We start from the raw sequence: 12,762 nt of genomic DNA on the forward strand, positions 1-12,762 counted from the left end.
ATGGAATAATATTTCAACTCTGTAATGGCTGTCTGGTTCTTCACCACTAGGAGCAAGTAACTTGGAAACAGGTAAAATACTAAGTTAACCTGATGACACATACTCATGTGAATTCATGCCAAATATGTATAAAAGATTATGATTTTAGAAATATGTCCATTATAGGCAAATTGCTGCCTACCAACTAAGCTGAGGAATATGCCTTTTTCAAATATGAAAGTAGCATGTTAATTTAAATTTAATTTGAGAGTCCACAAGGAACCATTTCATACAGTGGTCTAATCTGTTCTGACCAGGAGTCTCATCCTGCAGTTTCCATTTCTGTTGGAACACATATTTTAGTGAAACATCCAACCTTGATTTAAAGCCTCCAAGAGACAGGAAATCCATCAGTTCCCTGGGTAAGTTGTACCAGTTGTTACCTACTCTAATTTGTTGAAATTTGCATTTGTTTAGTTTTGGTTTCTGGTGAACCCAGTGTTCCTGTTACGGTATCACTCAGTGCTATTCCTGGAAATAATCCCATCCTCTCCTTGACACTCCCCTGCTTAGACATTTCAGGATCATTTTTGCAGCTATGGAAAGCAGAGGAAAGAAAGGGTAAGAGGCCATCATAGCAATTTTGTTTAAAAGACACAAGGGGAAAAAAAAAGAGTTGCAGTGTCAAAGGGGAAAATTCCCATTTCAGTAAGTTTTGAGAAGTGAATGGAAGATGATCAAGTAATTGATCACAATGTTTGTCTTACAGAAAAACTGAAACAGGAAGGATAACAGGGTTGTAATCAAGATTAAGGCTGGAAGGGAAGAAAGGTGAGATCAGTTTTTAGATTCACTGATACTTTGGTGGGTTATCCTGGGCTGATTGCTGAGTGCCCACCAAGCTGCTCTTGCACTCCCAGCAGGATAGGGGGAAGAGAATAAGGTGAAAAAGCTCATGGTTCCTGATAAAGACAGGGAGATCACTCACCAGTTACTATCACAGATAAACCAGACTCAATTTGGGAAAAATTAATTTAATTTCTTGTAAATTAGGAGGGTGAGAAACAAAAACAAAACTATAAAATACCCTCCCACACACCCCTCTTACCAGGGCCAACTTCACGCCTTTCACAACTCCTCCCTCCTCCCCCTGAGAGGACAGGGGGGTGAGGAGTGGGGGATTCTGGCCAGTCCATAGCATTTTATCTCTGCTACTACTTTTTCCTCATGCTTTTCCCCTGCTCCAGTGTGGGTCTGCCCTATGGTGTACTGTTCTTCAGGAGCAGGTTGGTCTAATACAGGCTCTCCACGGGCCACAGTTCCTGCCAGAAAACCTGCTCCTGCTTCACTCTCCACAGGCCGAAGCTTCCTTCAGGCATGTCCAGCTGCTGCGGTATGGGGTCATCCACAGCCTGCAGTGTTGTCATCAGCTCCATCATGGTCTTCACCATGGGCTGCAGGTGAATTTCTGCTCCAATGCCTGGAGCACCTTCTCTCCCTCCTTCTTCACAGACAGTGTCTGCAGAGTTATTACTTTCCCATTTTTCTCACTCCTCTCTCATCCAGCTGCTGTGCAGCATTTTTTACCCTTTCTTAAATATGTTACTGCAGAGATGCCACCAGCATCACTGGGTGCTCAGCTTTGGGAAACAGTGGGTCTGTTTTGGAGCTGGATAAAACTGGCTCTGTTCAACATGGTGTCAGTTTCTTGTGTCTTCTTAGAGTCCACCTCTGCAATGCACCCAACCAGCCCCAGCCTTGCCATGTTGTAAACCAAATACAGTTGTACACTGCCAACCAAGAGGAGACGGGAGAGTTTGTGTGTTCTCCCAGCTGCTGCCGGAGAGGTGCTGCATGAAGCTGCTTCTGAACTGGGGTCCCTGGCTCCCCCTAGTTCCCCTCCGGCAGACTGTGAATGTTGTGGTAGGTGATGGACTAGAGGCACTGGCTGTTGGTGGTGAATGCTTACTTTGCCTTAGGGCATGTAACAGCTTGCATTGGCCGTGCTTGGAGGCCACCACTAGAGAAGACTTGCTCTTCAGAACATAAGCTGATGATCTACTGAACGAATCCTGCTGCAGATGATGCATGAATATGATGCTTTTTCCCTCTGGCAAGGATTGAAAACCTTTGGCTATTTGCTTGGTCAGATAGTCTTGTGCTTGGACTAGGTGCATTTATTAAAAGACCTTTCAGGAACTGGAAGAATATGAGGAGATCTGTGCTAGAGAAGAAATGGTTATATGCTACACAGGAGGAATAAAACTGCAAAGAAGGTACCAGAGGCATTCACCTTATGGGAAACCCAGAGGAAAAGTAGAATATGAAGGAGGCAGACACTTTGCTCTATAGACAAAGTCTATGGTGCATATGTAGTGGTAAACCCACATACTGAAGTAGCAACTTTGATTCATATTTATATCTTCTTGAAACCAAAATGCAAATCCCAGCTACACAATCTATTAAAAAGTCATGTCATTATGTGTCTGGAGACATGTAACTTTGTGAGGAGAACAGGACTTGACTGAGAAAGGAAGAAAGTAAAACTGTGCTAATTGTCAGGGACAGGTTGAGACAATTAGGAGTACAGAGAGGAGTAAAGGAGGAAGGCAGTTTCACTAGCAGGAGACATAGCAATAAAGATCCACCAGCAGCTTCTGGGTCCACCAAGGCAGTGACTGTCTGTGAAAACAGACAATACCCTGACCCTGGTATGTGTGCCCGTGCTGCTAAATGAACCCTTTTGGAGTAGGGAAATGTCTGTGCTACAAAGGTTCCTCATAGCACCACCATTTGGGCGTAGAGTTCCATCCCCAAACTGGATTCAGTCATTTAGATTAGTCTTGCTTCAAATGCAGTTCTCATTGCAGCTTTCAGTGTGTGGTCACTGGAAATGCTTTGGCAATAAATAAATAATGGAGAAAGCAATTGACTCAAAACCCTGTCCTTAGTCCCTTCTTGCCTTATGAAATGTTGTAGCTCACATATCTGTCAAATAGATCCATTAGACTGTAAACTCTGGGACAAGGCTATGTCTTTGTGAAGTGCTTTGCACTTCTGAGCAATAAAAAGTAAATAAAATACAAATCATCTATGCAGAATTTTTTACACTCCACCCTTTGGCATGGTTTCGCATCACCATTTGAAGCGATACTGTCAGTACTGAATAGATCAGAAGTGCACCAAAAGAAGATGCAGTTTTCTTTCAGTAGTAGAACTGGTTTTCAGGAAATTACTTTACAGAGTTTTCTTGCATTTTTGTTCTTATTGCTTATTTTTCATTCATCTAAATTCTGGGATAGGCAGGACAGGTAATCATTTTTAATAGTGCTTTTCATTAGAAGTGTTATGTTGAGAATGCAACAATTGTAGTCCAGTGCATTTGGCTTTGAATGTGTTTATCCACTGGTTCCACTACTTTCCACCATGCTGACTTATCAACCTATCCATTCTTTGCTGACTTATCAACCTTAAAGTGATACAGTAAGAGACCTTGACCAGGAAAGGAGAGGTTATAGAGGTCATCCTGCAGAAAGCAAAATATCCAGATTAGATTATACATGTTGTCATAGCGTTATTAGTTAGGATTGTTGCAATTTGAGAGTAATGTGGAAACACTGATGTAATTAAGAACTGCTGTATATGTTAGACTTAATGTCCATTTAGAACAGTATCCTGTGTTAACTGATGGAGGTTTATTAGGGAAGGGTATGAGAAGCTGAGCAGTCTTTCATTTCTCTAAGAACACAAGAGTTAAAAATTGTTTACCATGCCACATCATCCACAGTTTTGTACACCTTTATAATATCACCCTTCTGTCACCTCTTCAAATGTGAAGAATCCTATTCCATCTATTCTGTCCTCCTATATCCTTTAGTCTATACTATATATCTGTATATCAGTCTTCCATGGCACTATTCTCTATGCTGCTTCTTATGGCTTTCTGAAAAACAGGCACACAGAATAAGACACATTTTTCTGTTTTACTCTTTTCCTTTCCTAATCCTTCCTAAAATGCCATTTTCCATTCCCAGACAATGTTTTAAGAAAACTATCCATGAAGACTCCAAGATCTCTTTCTTGAGTGGTAATAGCTTATTTAGAGCCTATCATTGTGTGTGTATAGTTAAGGTTATTTTTCCCATGTGCACCACTTTGTATTTTTGGTACGAAATTTCATCTGCCATTTTATTGCTTGATCAATTAGTATTGTAAGATTCTTTTGCGGTGCTTCCCAGACAGCTTCAGTCCCAGAGAGTTTGGTGCAAGAGCAAAACTGGAATATATGCCCTTTAAATTTGATCTCATCTTTGTTACATTTTTAATGGTGTAATATGTTTCTTCAGGCCCAGACTTATAATCAGGGCTGCACATGGGCTGTACCTGAGAAACTACAAAAGTCTGAAGTCATGTTTCTTTCCTAAGTACAGCTTATTGCAGTAGTAAACACCAGGCAATTCTGAAGGATGGGGCAATTTCCTCATCAATTAGAGGTGTGCATGCGGGGAAAATGCACCAACTTAAATGCATTCCACCTGAGCCCATCTGGCCTTGTTTATACAGTGAAAAAACATCAACTTTTGCTAATGCTGGCTTCTGCCCATCACTTATAATTCCTGAATTCAGTTATTCCTGGACTTCTAGGTACTGTTTGAGTTAGACCAACTGTCAGTAAGTTTACATAAAACAGCCTTTAAAATAAATGTATTTCATACTCATTTTGATATCATTTGAGTACTTTTCTAAAGTAGCAAATGAAAGATTCCCCTGGGTATATTTGAGGTGGCTGGCTGGTAGTCACCCACACTGCAAAGTCTGGCCAGCCTGGTTATTCCCTGAAAGAGAGGGTACAGGTCAAGAAAGGCTATTCACCCATCTGTCCCTCTGCTATGAACTGGATGCATGCAGTGTATCGTGCAGTACTTAAAAATTGCCTTTTTTTAACTGGGAGTAGGATGTTGGTTCTACATCTTCTAAGCAAACAACAGCTACAGTGACACAAATTTCCTCCTCCCCCCCCAGAAAGAAAACTTTGCAGTGAAACTGAATGCAGTGTGGAATTAAGATGGGAAGAATCAGAAGAAAACCATCAGGAGACAGAAACTCAATTTAGATAATTACAGATATTTGGAATGTGAATTATTATGAATAAAATTCGTTTACCCCTAAGTCAAAAAGATAGTCACAAACAAAACAAAACAACCAGATGAAACATGTCAGAACATCACACTGTTTCCATGAAACTGATTTAAGATTTACTCCCTCCAACCCTTTTTTCACCCTTTTTTTTTCTGCCAACAGTTGATGGAAAATATTTTTAATTTTCTTACCAGTTCTCATTACAAAATTTTGCCATAACCTCTGTGACATAATCTAAGCAGCAGTGAGGAAGATGTTAGAACAGTATAAAGAATGGCATCTGTTCACTACCCAGAGCATCCTGTTATATTGACCTTATTTCTTGTAAAAAGCACTGCAAGGTTCACCTTTGTTTGAAGGTTTTAGCTCATTTCTCTTTTTCACCTTCCCAGTGCTGCCACCCATGGGGAAGGGTGAGCTGTTTTCTCTGTGGCTTGTGCACACCACTAGCAGAGAACTGCCACATTAGTCGCAGATGCACAAGCCTCAGTATTGATGATGCTGGATGAGCAGAAAGGACAAGTCTGAATTCCAGATCCTGAGGGAGAAGGGGGATGGTGAAATTAGAGAAGCCTCTGGTCTGTCTTTTTAACTCCTCAAGTGAAGCAAATTTGATAAAAAATCTTTCAGGCATAATAACCAGGAAACATTTAAAGCTGCTTCTACAAAGTCATACTTGCAAAATGTAACTGCAATTTGATATACTAAATTGCTCATAAAAATTAGTTTTAGTGATGTTTATTGCCAATAACAGTGATAATTTTCACTTATATTCTGTGATCTCATGTTAGCTTTTAAAGTTCCTAACAGATCCATATCCGTATGTTTGAGAGAAATATGCTGCCATCTATGTTTGTGTATCAGTGCATTAGGTACTTACATGAGACTGTTTCTCAGCTCTGGGGAAAAAAAAAAAGACCAAGCAATCTAATGCTTTTCTTAACAGGCAGACACGCACATGTTTTTCAGACACACACACACTTTCCAGCTTAATTTTCACATTAATTAGAGCTCATGCAATGTTGCTTGCATTAGAAGATGCATTTTCAGCCCACAGTTTTGGCCGTGCCATATTCAAACTTGTATTACTCTCTGTATGGTAGTGTTAAAGTTTATTTCAAATAAATCCGTCTGTTTGCCTCAGCTCCAGACTGGATAATTGCTGCCATTCAGCTATAGACATGTGCTATGTGTTTGTAGAACTAGAATCTGTTTTCCTAGAAAATCAGAACAGTCTTTGACACTTTAAGGGCTGTGAACATAGCTGGTATCTATTCAAAAGTGTATGTTCCTACAAGTATTATGGTAGTCAAGACATGTCTGTTTTTATCCAGTTATTTCTTCTTTAAAAAATGCATTATCCTATCCAATGTCAAGGTGTGTATGTCTGTTACATTACTAGGTGAAGTTATATGCAGCAAATCAGTGCTGTAATGAGCTCATCTAGCACCAAAACCCCTTAAAAGCAATTACTTTTAAAAGTGTTAATTTATTTAATATTTAATCTAGTGATTCATGCCCTGTGAAGCTAGGAATTATTCATATAAAGTTTATTAATGCAGCATCTTTAAAACAGGTCAGATTTTGTCCTAATCATTCAAGTAGACGTATTTATAAAAATTATTCAAAATACATTTTATGGCAACATCTCCATCTTTAGCTGTGCTGAATAGTGCTGTAATCTCTAAGTAAGCACAAGGGAAGCAGGGGTGACTTTGGGAAAGAAAAGGCTACTCTGCGAAAGGGTGGAATTATCTAACCTGATGTCACTTACAGCACTCTTAAAAAATCCATAAATGGTCCTTGCTAAAGCACATCATGTGGTCATTGAATTAGACATGCAGGATGGAATAGATTTCCAAAGGTTACATAGTCCAGTCCCCTGGCACTGGGGAAGGATCAAATGCGCTACAGCTTCCCACAGAGATTTGTATCTGGTACATTTTTTAGAATTTCTCTTTCTGAGGGTGTCCTGTTCAAGGGCTTTTTCTCTCTCTTTTTTTTTTTTTTCGTAATATATGACCTATGTAGTCTTTACTGCAAGTTAAACTGCATTCTTTTTGTCTTTCTTTCTTGTGAACAATTGGTAACAGTCAATCATTGTCTTTGCTATGAACAATTTTCCCATATACTGGAAGATTTATCAAGCCTTTACTTGCCTAGACTAAAAGAAAACTTTTTTTCTGTGGTCTTCCCTCACAGACAATGCATTCTGAGCCCTCTTCTCTTTCATGATGTCTTCTGCTGTGTTCTTTCCAGAGTAACTACATGTGTTTTGGAGTATGGAGCTGAAGACTTCTCACGCTGCTTCAGCTACATTCTCCCTGGAAACTAGTAGAAGAAAATGATCCTCAGCTATATCTTTCCTAAAAAAAATTCTTGAAAACACAAGATTTTCCCTTTCCTTCCATTACAGTAATAATGCACTGTTGACTCACAGGTTGTTTCTAATAGACTTGCAGGTCCTTTTCCTCATTTGGCATTTTATGTGTTCATTGCTTTTTGCTAGTCATTGTGGTCTGAAGTTTTTCTTAAAAAAAAATTTTTTTTTCAGTTCTGGGTTATATATTTGTTATGATGGTTCTGAATTCTGAAGTTGTTCTCCGCACTTCTGTAATCTTAATACACCCTGGTTTCATCTACAAATTTTATCCATTTACTTTGCAATGAATATTTTTAATGAAAATATTGAACAGAGTTGGGCCTGGAAACTCTGAGGGAACCAGCCTGAAAGAAAATCCCCATTTGGAACTGATAACTATTCTTTTGAGAATAGCTTTTAGAGCAGACACACACTGTCTTTTATTTTATTTTTCTTTTTTTAATATCTAAATGACATTTCCCTCATTTTCCTGTGAGAATTTAATAGGGAGAATATTAAAAATTTTACTGTACTCAAGATAGAGCCCATTTCTTCTGCTTCATACCCAGTGTCATTGCTTAACCCCAGATGGCAGGTAAGCACTGTACAGGGGCTCATGCACTCTCCCTGGCGAGATGGGGGTGACAATCAGAAGAGCAAAAGTGAGAAAACCCTTGGGTTAAGATAAAAGCAGTTTAATAGGTAAAGGAAAAGCCACACACATGAGCAAAGCAAAATAAGGAATTCATTCTCCACTTCCAATCAACAGGCAGGTGTTCAGCCACCTCCAGGAAAGCAGGGCTTTCATACTGCATTATCTTGTAAGGAAAGGAGCTAAAGCAGTAGTTCAATAAAGCAGTATTTCAAGAAGACTCCTGAGTGGTGTGAAGAAGACAATGTAATGCCCCAGGTAAACAGATTATTTCTTTAGAGGCATTTTGAACATATTCCTGTCATATATGCATCCGATGGCACTTTTAGCATGCATAAACTTTGCTGAGAGCTTTTACATTCCGATCAGGTAAACTTCCAGCCAAATACACTCATGAATACAGAAGTAATTACTGAGCTCTAAGGACATGTTGCAATGACATTATCATTTGTCAGCAGGATACCAGTGACTGCTGTCATGGAAAATTTACATTAGCATCATTGTTAAATAGTCTGTTTACTAGTTTCTTAATGACCTGGAGCAAACAATGATTTGAACTACTACTTTATGAAGTTCACCATGACAGGCTGCAGTTATGCTGAATATATTTTCAAAGGTTAATGATATTAAGGTAAAATCAACAGCAGCTGTCATGTCACATGCAACCAGATCATCTGTGAGTAGGTCTAGGTGGCAGTTATTTCCATGATGCTGGTCTAGGTTAGACATACCAAGTTAGTTTTAAAATATGTGTTTGAAATGCAAGTAGCCGGATATCTCTGCTAGCATTATTAACACAGGGAGGGCTCTGAAAATCTATGTCATGGGTTAGAAAAAGCAGAACTTACTAAGTCAAAGCCTCCAAGAGTCGTTACTTACAGCATCTAATCCATATCAGAAGTTTCCAGGATAACAGTGTACACAAATCAAGGCATGTGAGTTTATTTGTAATTACATCTTAAAAGATACTCAAGGAACACTGAAAAGTGCTAAGAAGTTTAAAAAACAATTATTTTCTTATATTTCACTGGCAATTATCTGCTACTTGACAGCTGAGAATTTGGAACTTTCCTTTTAACTTCCACAAATTACGATTTGATCTACAATTCAAGGTATCTGAGAAGTTTTAATTAAAACCTATTAATTGAAAAGATATGCATGACTTCTGATAATGCATAATGAATATTACATGTATTAAATATGCTGCTCTTTCCTCCTCACACTTTTCCCCTGAGTGCATGGGCTTTGCATGGCAGCAGCTTTCTTCAGGAAAGTTCCACCTGCTGTGGCGTGAGGTGCTCCATGGCTGTAGTGGGGGTGTCTCCACTGGCTACCTCTGTGGTCTGTCCCACAGACTGCAGGGGAACCTCCGCTTCATTGCCTGGAGCACCTCTTCCCCTCCTTCTGCACTGCAGCCCGTGGTGCCAGGGCACCGGCAGCAGGGATGTACAGCGAGACCAAGCCACAGTCAGTGACAGAAACTGTCTCGGAAGTAGGTGTTGGTAATTGTCTATCTGTGTATGCTTTGTCTGTGGCAGCTTACTAGTTTACAGCTAATTACTTAATGGTATGCAGAGAGTGTTACAAAGAAAACCCGTAAGAAAACTTGTGGTGTGAGCTTTTGCACAAGTTTGAATATTAACAGAAACACATTTAATAATAAACAATGCATGAATGATGTTATTAGTGTAAGAATCTGTCATTTTATGTTGCTTACTAGAAAGGCTTTTGGGGAATTTTGCTAACTGTTCTTCACACCTTCTTTCATTTTTAACTTAAGGGTTTGTGTGTTTGTATATAGGTTGTGCTAACTCTCCAGCCAGTAAAATATCTGAATCCCACTTCAAATCTTCATCATTACATTCAGTAGGCTTTCTACCTTTTTTAAAAATTCTTTTCTAGATTTTATTGGATTTTACAGAACAAATTTTTTGAAAGTGATCCTAAAGAAAAATGTCTTTGTCTTTTTCCTAAAGGAAAATGTCTATGAACAATTACTGCTATTCCATGTGCACAAGATGAAATGTCTATCTGCATTTCTATCTGTTAAAGTCTGCTTTGCAGTACTGAGGGTTACCAGGAGCACCAGGCAGGGCGGATTTCTTTGTTTAGCATATTTTGACATTTAGAAATTTAGACTGCATTATAGTCCCAGAAGGAGAAAGAGCAACCCTAGGGAAAGGATGCTTGATCAGTCATATAAATAAATGCTATATATATTCAAAGACACTGAATGTGGGAGAATATTTAAATTCAGTGTTAGGTAATGTTATTGGCCAGTGCTTCATAGTAGTGTATTCATCAGTATCCCCTCATCCATAAAGGTTGTAAGTTGTAAGTCTTGTAGCTAGTTGAGTAGCTCTAGTGTAGGGAATGATGAAGGAAGACATAGGAAGATCCAGCAGATCAACATCTGCCTCTGAACCTGGTATTACAAGCAGAATTTTGGGGGTTTTGATCATGGGTCTGTTTACATGACAGCAGATGGGGTATACCAGTCTCAATAGGGGAAAAAGGTCTTTGTACAGGAGTTAACAGAGTTCATTGAAAGAGCTTCAAACTAGATTTGAGATGGGAAAGGGATAAAACCAGGCCCACTAGAGATAAGCCTGTGGGCTTTGATGAACAGTGTGCTAGTGAAGCCTTTTGGTCTGCTGTCTCTGTGGAAGTCCATGCATCAGCAAAGACACAAGGGTTGCTGATTTGTTAGAAACTATGAAAGCACCTGAGAATGGCCACATTGGGCCACATAGGGCTTCTCCCTATGAAAAGGTGGTGGGATCTATAGGCCAACTGAAGTGAATGTAAACCAATGCAGGGAGCTGGTGGAAATGTTCACCAAGCCACTTTCATGATTTATCAGAAATCCTGCTTAACCAGGGAGGTTACAGTTGACTAGAGGTTAGCAAATATAATGCTCATCTACAAGGAGCTCTGGAAAGAGGCTCCAGGGAAATACAGGCCTGTCAGTCTGATCTCACTGCTGGGAAAGGTTATGGAGGTTATGGATGTGCAACTTAGGAAGATGGTTTAGTGGTGGACTTGGCAGTGTTAGGTTAATTGTTGCACTTGATGATCTTAAAGGTATTTTCCAACCTAAACATTTTATGATTCTATGATTCTAGGTAAAGACGTCTTGAAGTTTACTACTAAATATTTACTCACTTGAGAAGTGGCTACACACAGAGTCAGAATTATGTGGAAGTTGGTCAAAGTAATTGTGTAATGATAGTTTAGGACAAATAATGTGTGTTGGAAAATGTATGTTAAAATCACAAATGCAGCTCCAATTCCTCAATTTTCACAGTTTTAACTCTTGTTTTTCCTATTTTAGCTGCATGTATGGCAGGGCTTTTTTTCTTGTGTAGCATAACACCTAGAAGGATGTGAAAAAGCTGTTCCAACAGAGTAACTATTGACTGTCAAACTGATAAAAAAAAACTTTCCCAAACTTCATTATTGCTTACTTCAAAATCATATTGGAAACTGTACTTGTCTTTTCTCCAGTTTTCCTTATAATGGTCAGTGCCTTTTGAACATATTTATATTTTCCTCTATGGAAAAGCTGATATTTCACTGTTATCCAAAACCAGTACCATGATTAAAGTTTAAGGTAGAGCACACTCACAAATAGGTTCTTACACAAAAGTTTTAGAATTTTTTTTTTTTTTTTTTTTTACTGCAGATGGAATTTACTCCTCTAATGGGAATTTATGCGAAGGCTCAGAAACCTCATTTTTATTGGGTGGGATGAGTCCTGGCTAAACTAAAGAATGAGACTTTTCAGGATGAAGTCTGAGGAAGGAAAAAGTGGTGTGACTGGAGGAAATGAAGGGATTTGCTATAGAGCAGAGGAAGGAATTATCTGAACACCTCAAAATTTGCAATACCTAGTTTATCAGATTAAAAAAAATATTACAACCAAATACAAAATATTTATATAAAAACATTATTAAATACAGTTAAGTTTTAAGAAATAGGTAAATATTAGGTATCTTTATAAATTTTTTAGTAAAATATTTTCTATCTGTCATTCAAGACCTTTGGCACTGGCTGAAGATATCATTTAAATGGCAGTTGAGAGCTGGGGATATTGACCTGAAGGGAACAAATATGTCCTTAGTTTTCAAGATCTTAAAACAGATCAGATTGAGCACTAGATATTGTATAATAAGGGACAACTCATTTTAGCAGGCAGACTGAGGCATTATTGTAATCCTTTCTCTTCCTAATCTTTTATTTCATCCATATTTTCTGGCCTACCACTATGACGAAGTAATTCTGATTGCAAAATTAATTTTCAAGCTTTGATTCTTAATAAGTCTTGTCACCCCATGTCTAGATACCTGCCTACGTGGCTTAAGTGGCCTTTTTGAAATACGTGATTTAAGAGAATTTAGCTTTTCCAGAAATCCTGCATCAAGCAACTTTCTCCCTCATTATTCCCTGCCCCAACAGACAGTGAATGCATACCCTTAGAAAGTTGACTTAAGAACTACCTGTTAAAAATGCCATTAAATTTTGAGAAAAAAAAAAAAAACAAAATACCAAAAAAAAACCCAAAACCCTGAAAAATAAAATAAAACTAACCTAGTATGTTTCCTATGCCGAGGTAAACAAAGATGGAAAT

Source organism: Pezoporus occidentalis, unplaced genomic scaffold, assembly GCF_034315485.1.
Source record: "Pezoporus occidentalis ecotype Australia unplaced genomic scaffold, CSIRO_AGI_Poc_V1 ctg18, whole genome shotgun sequence".
NCBI lineage: Eukaryota > Metazoa > Chordata > Aves > Psittaciformes > Psittacidae > Pezoporus > Pezoporus occidentalis.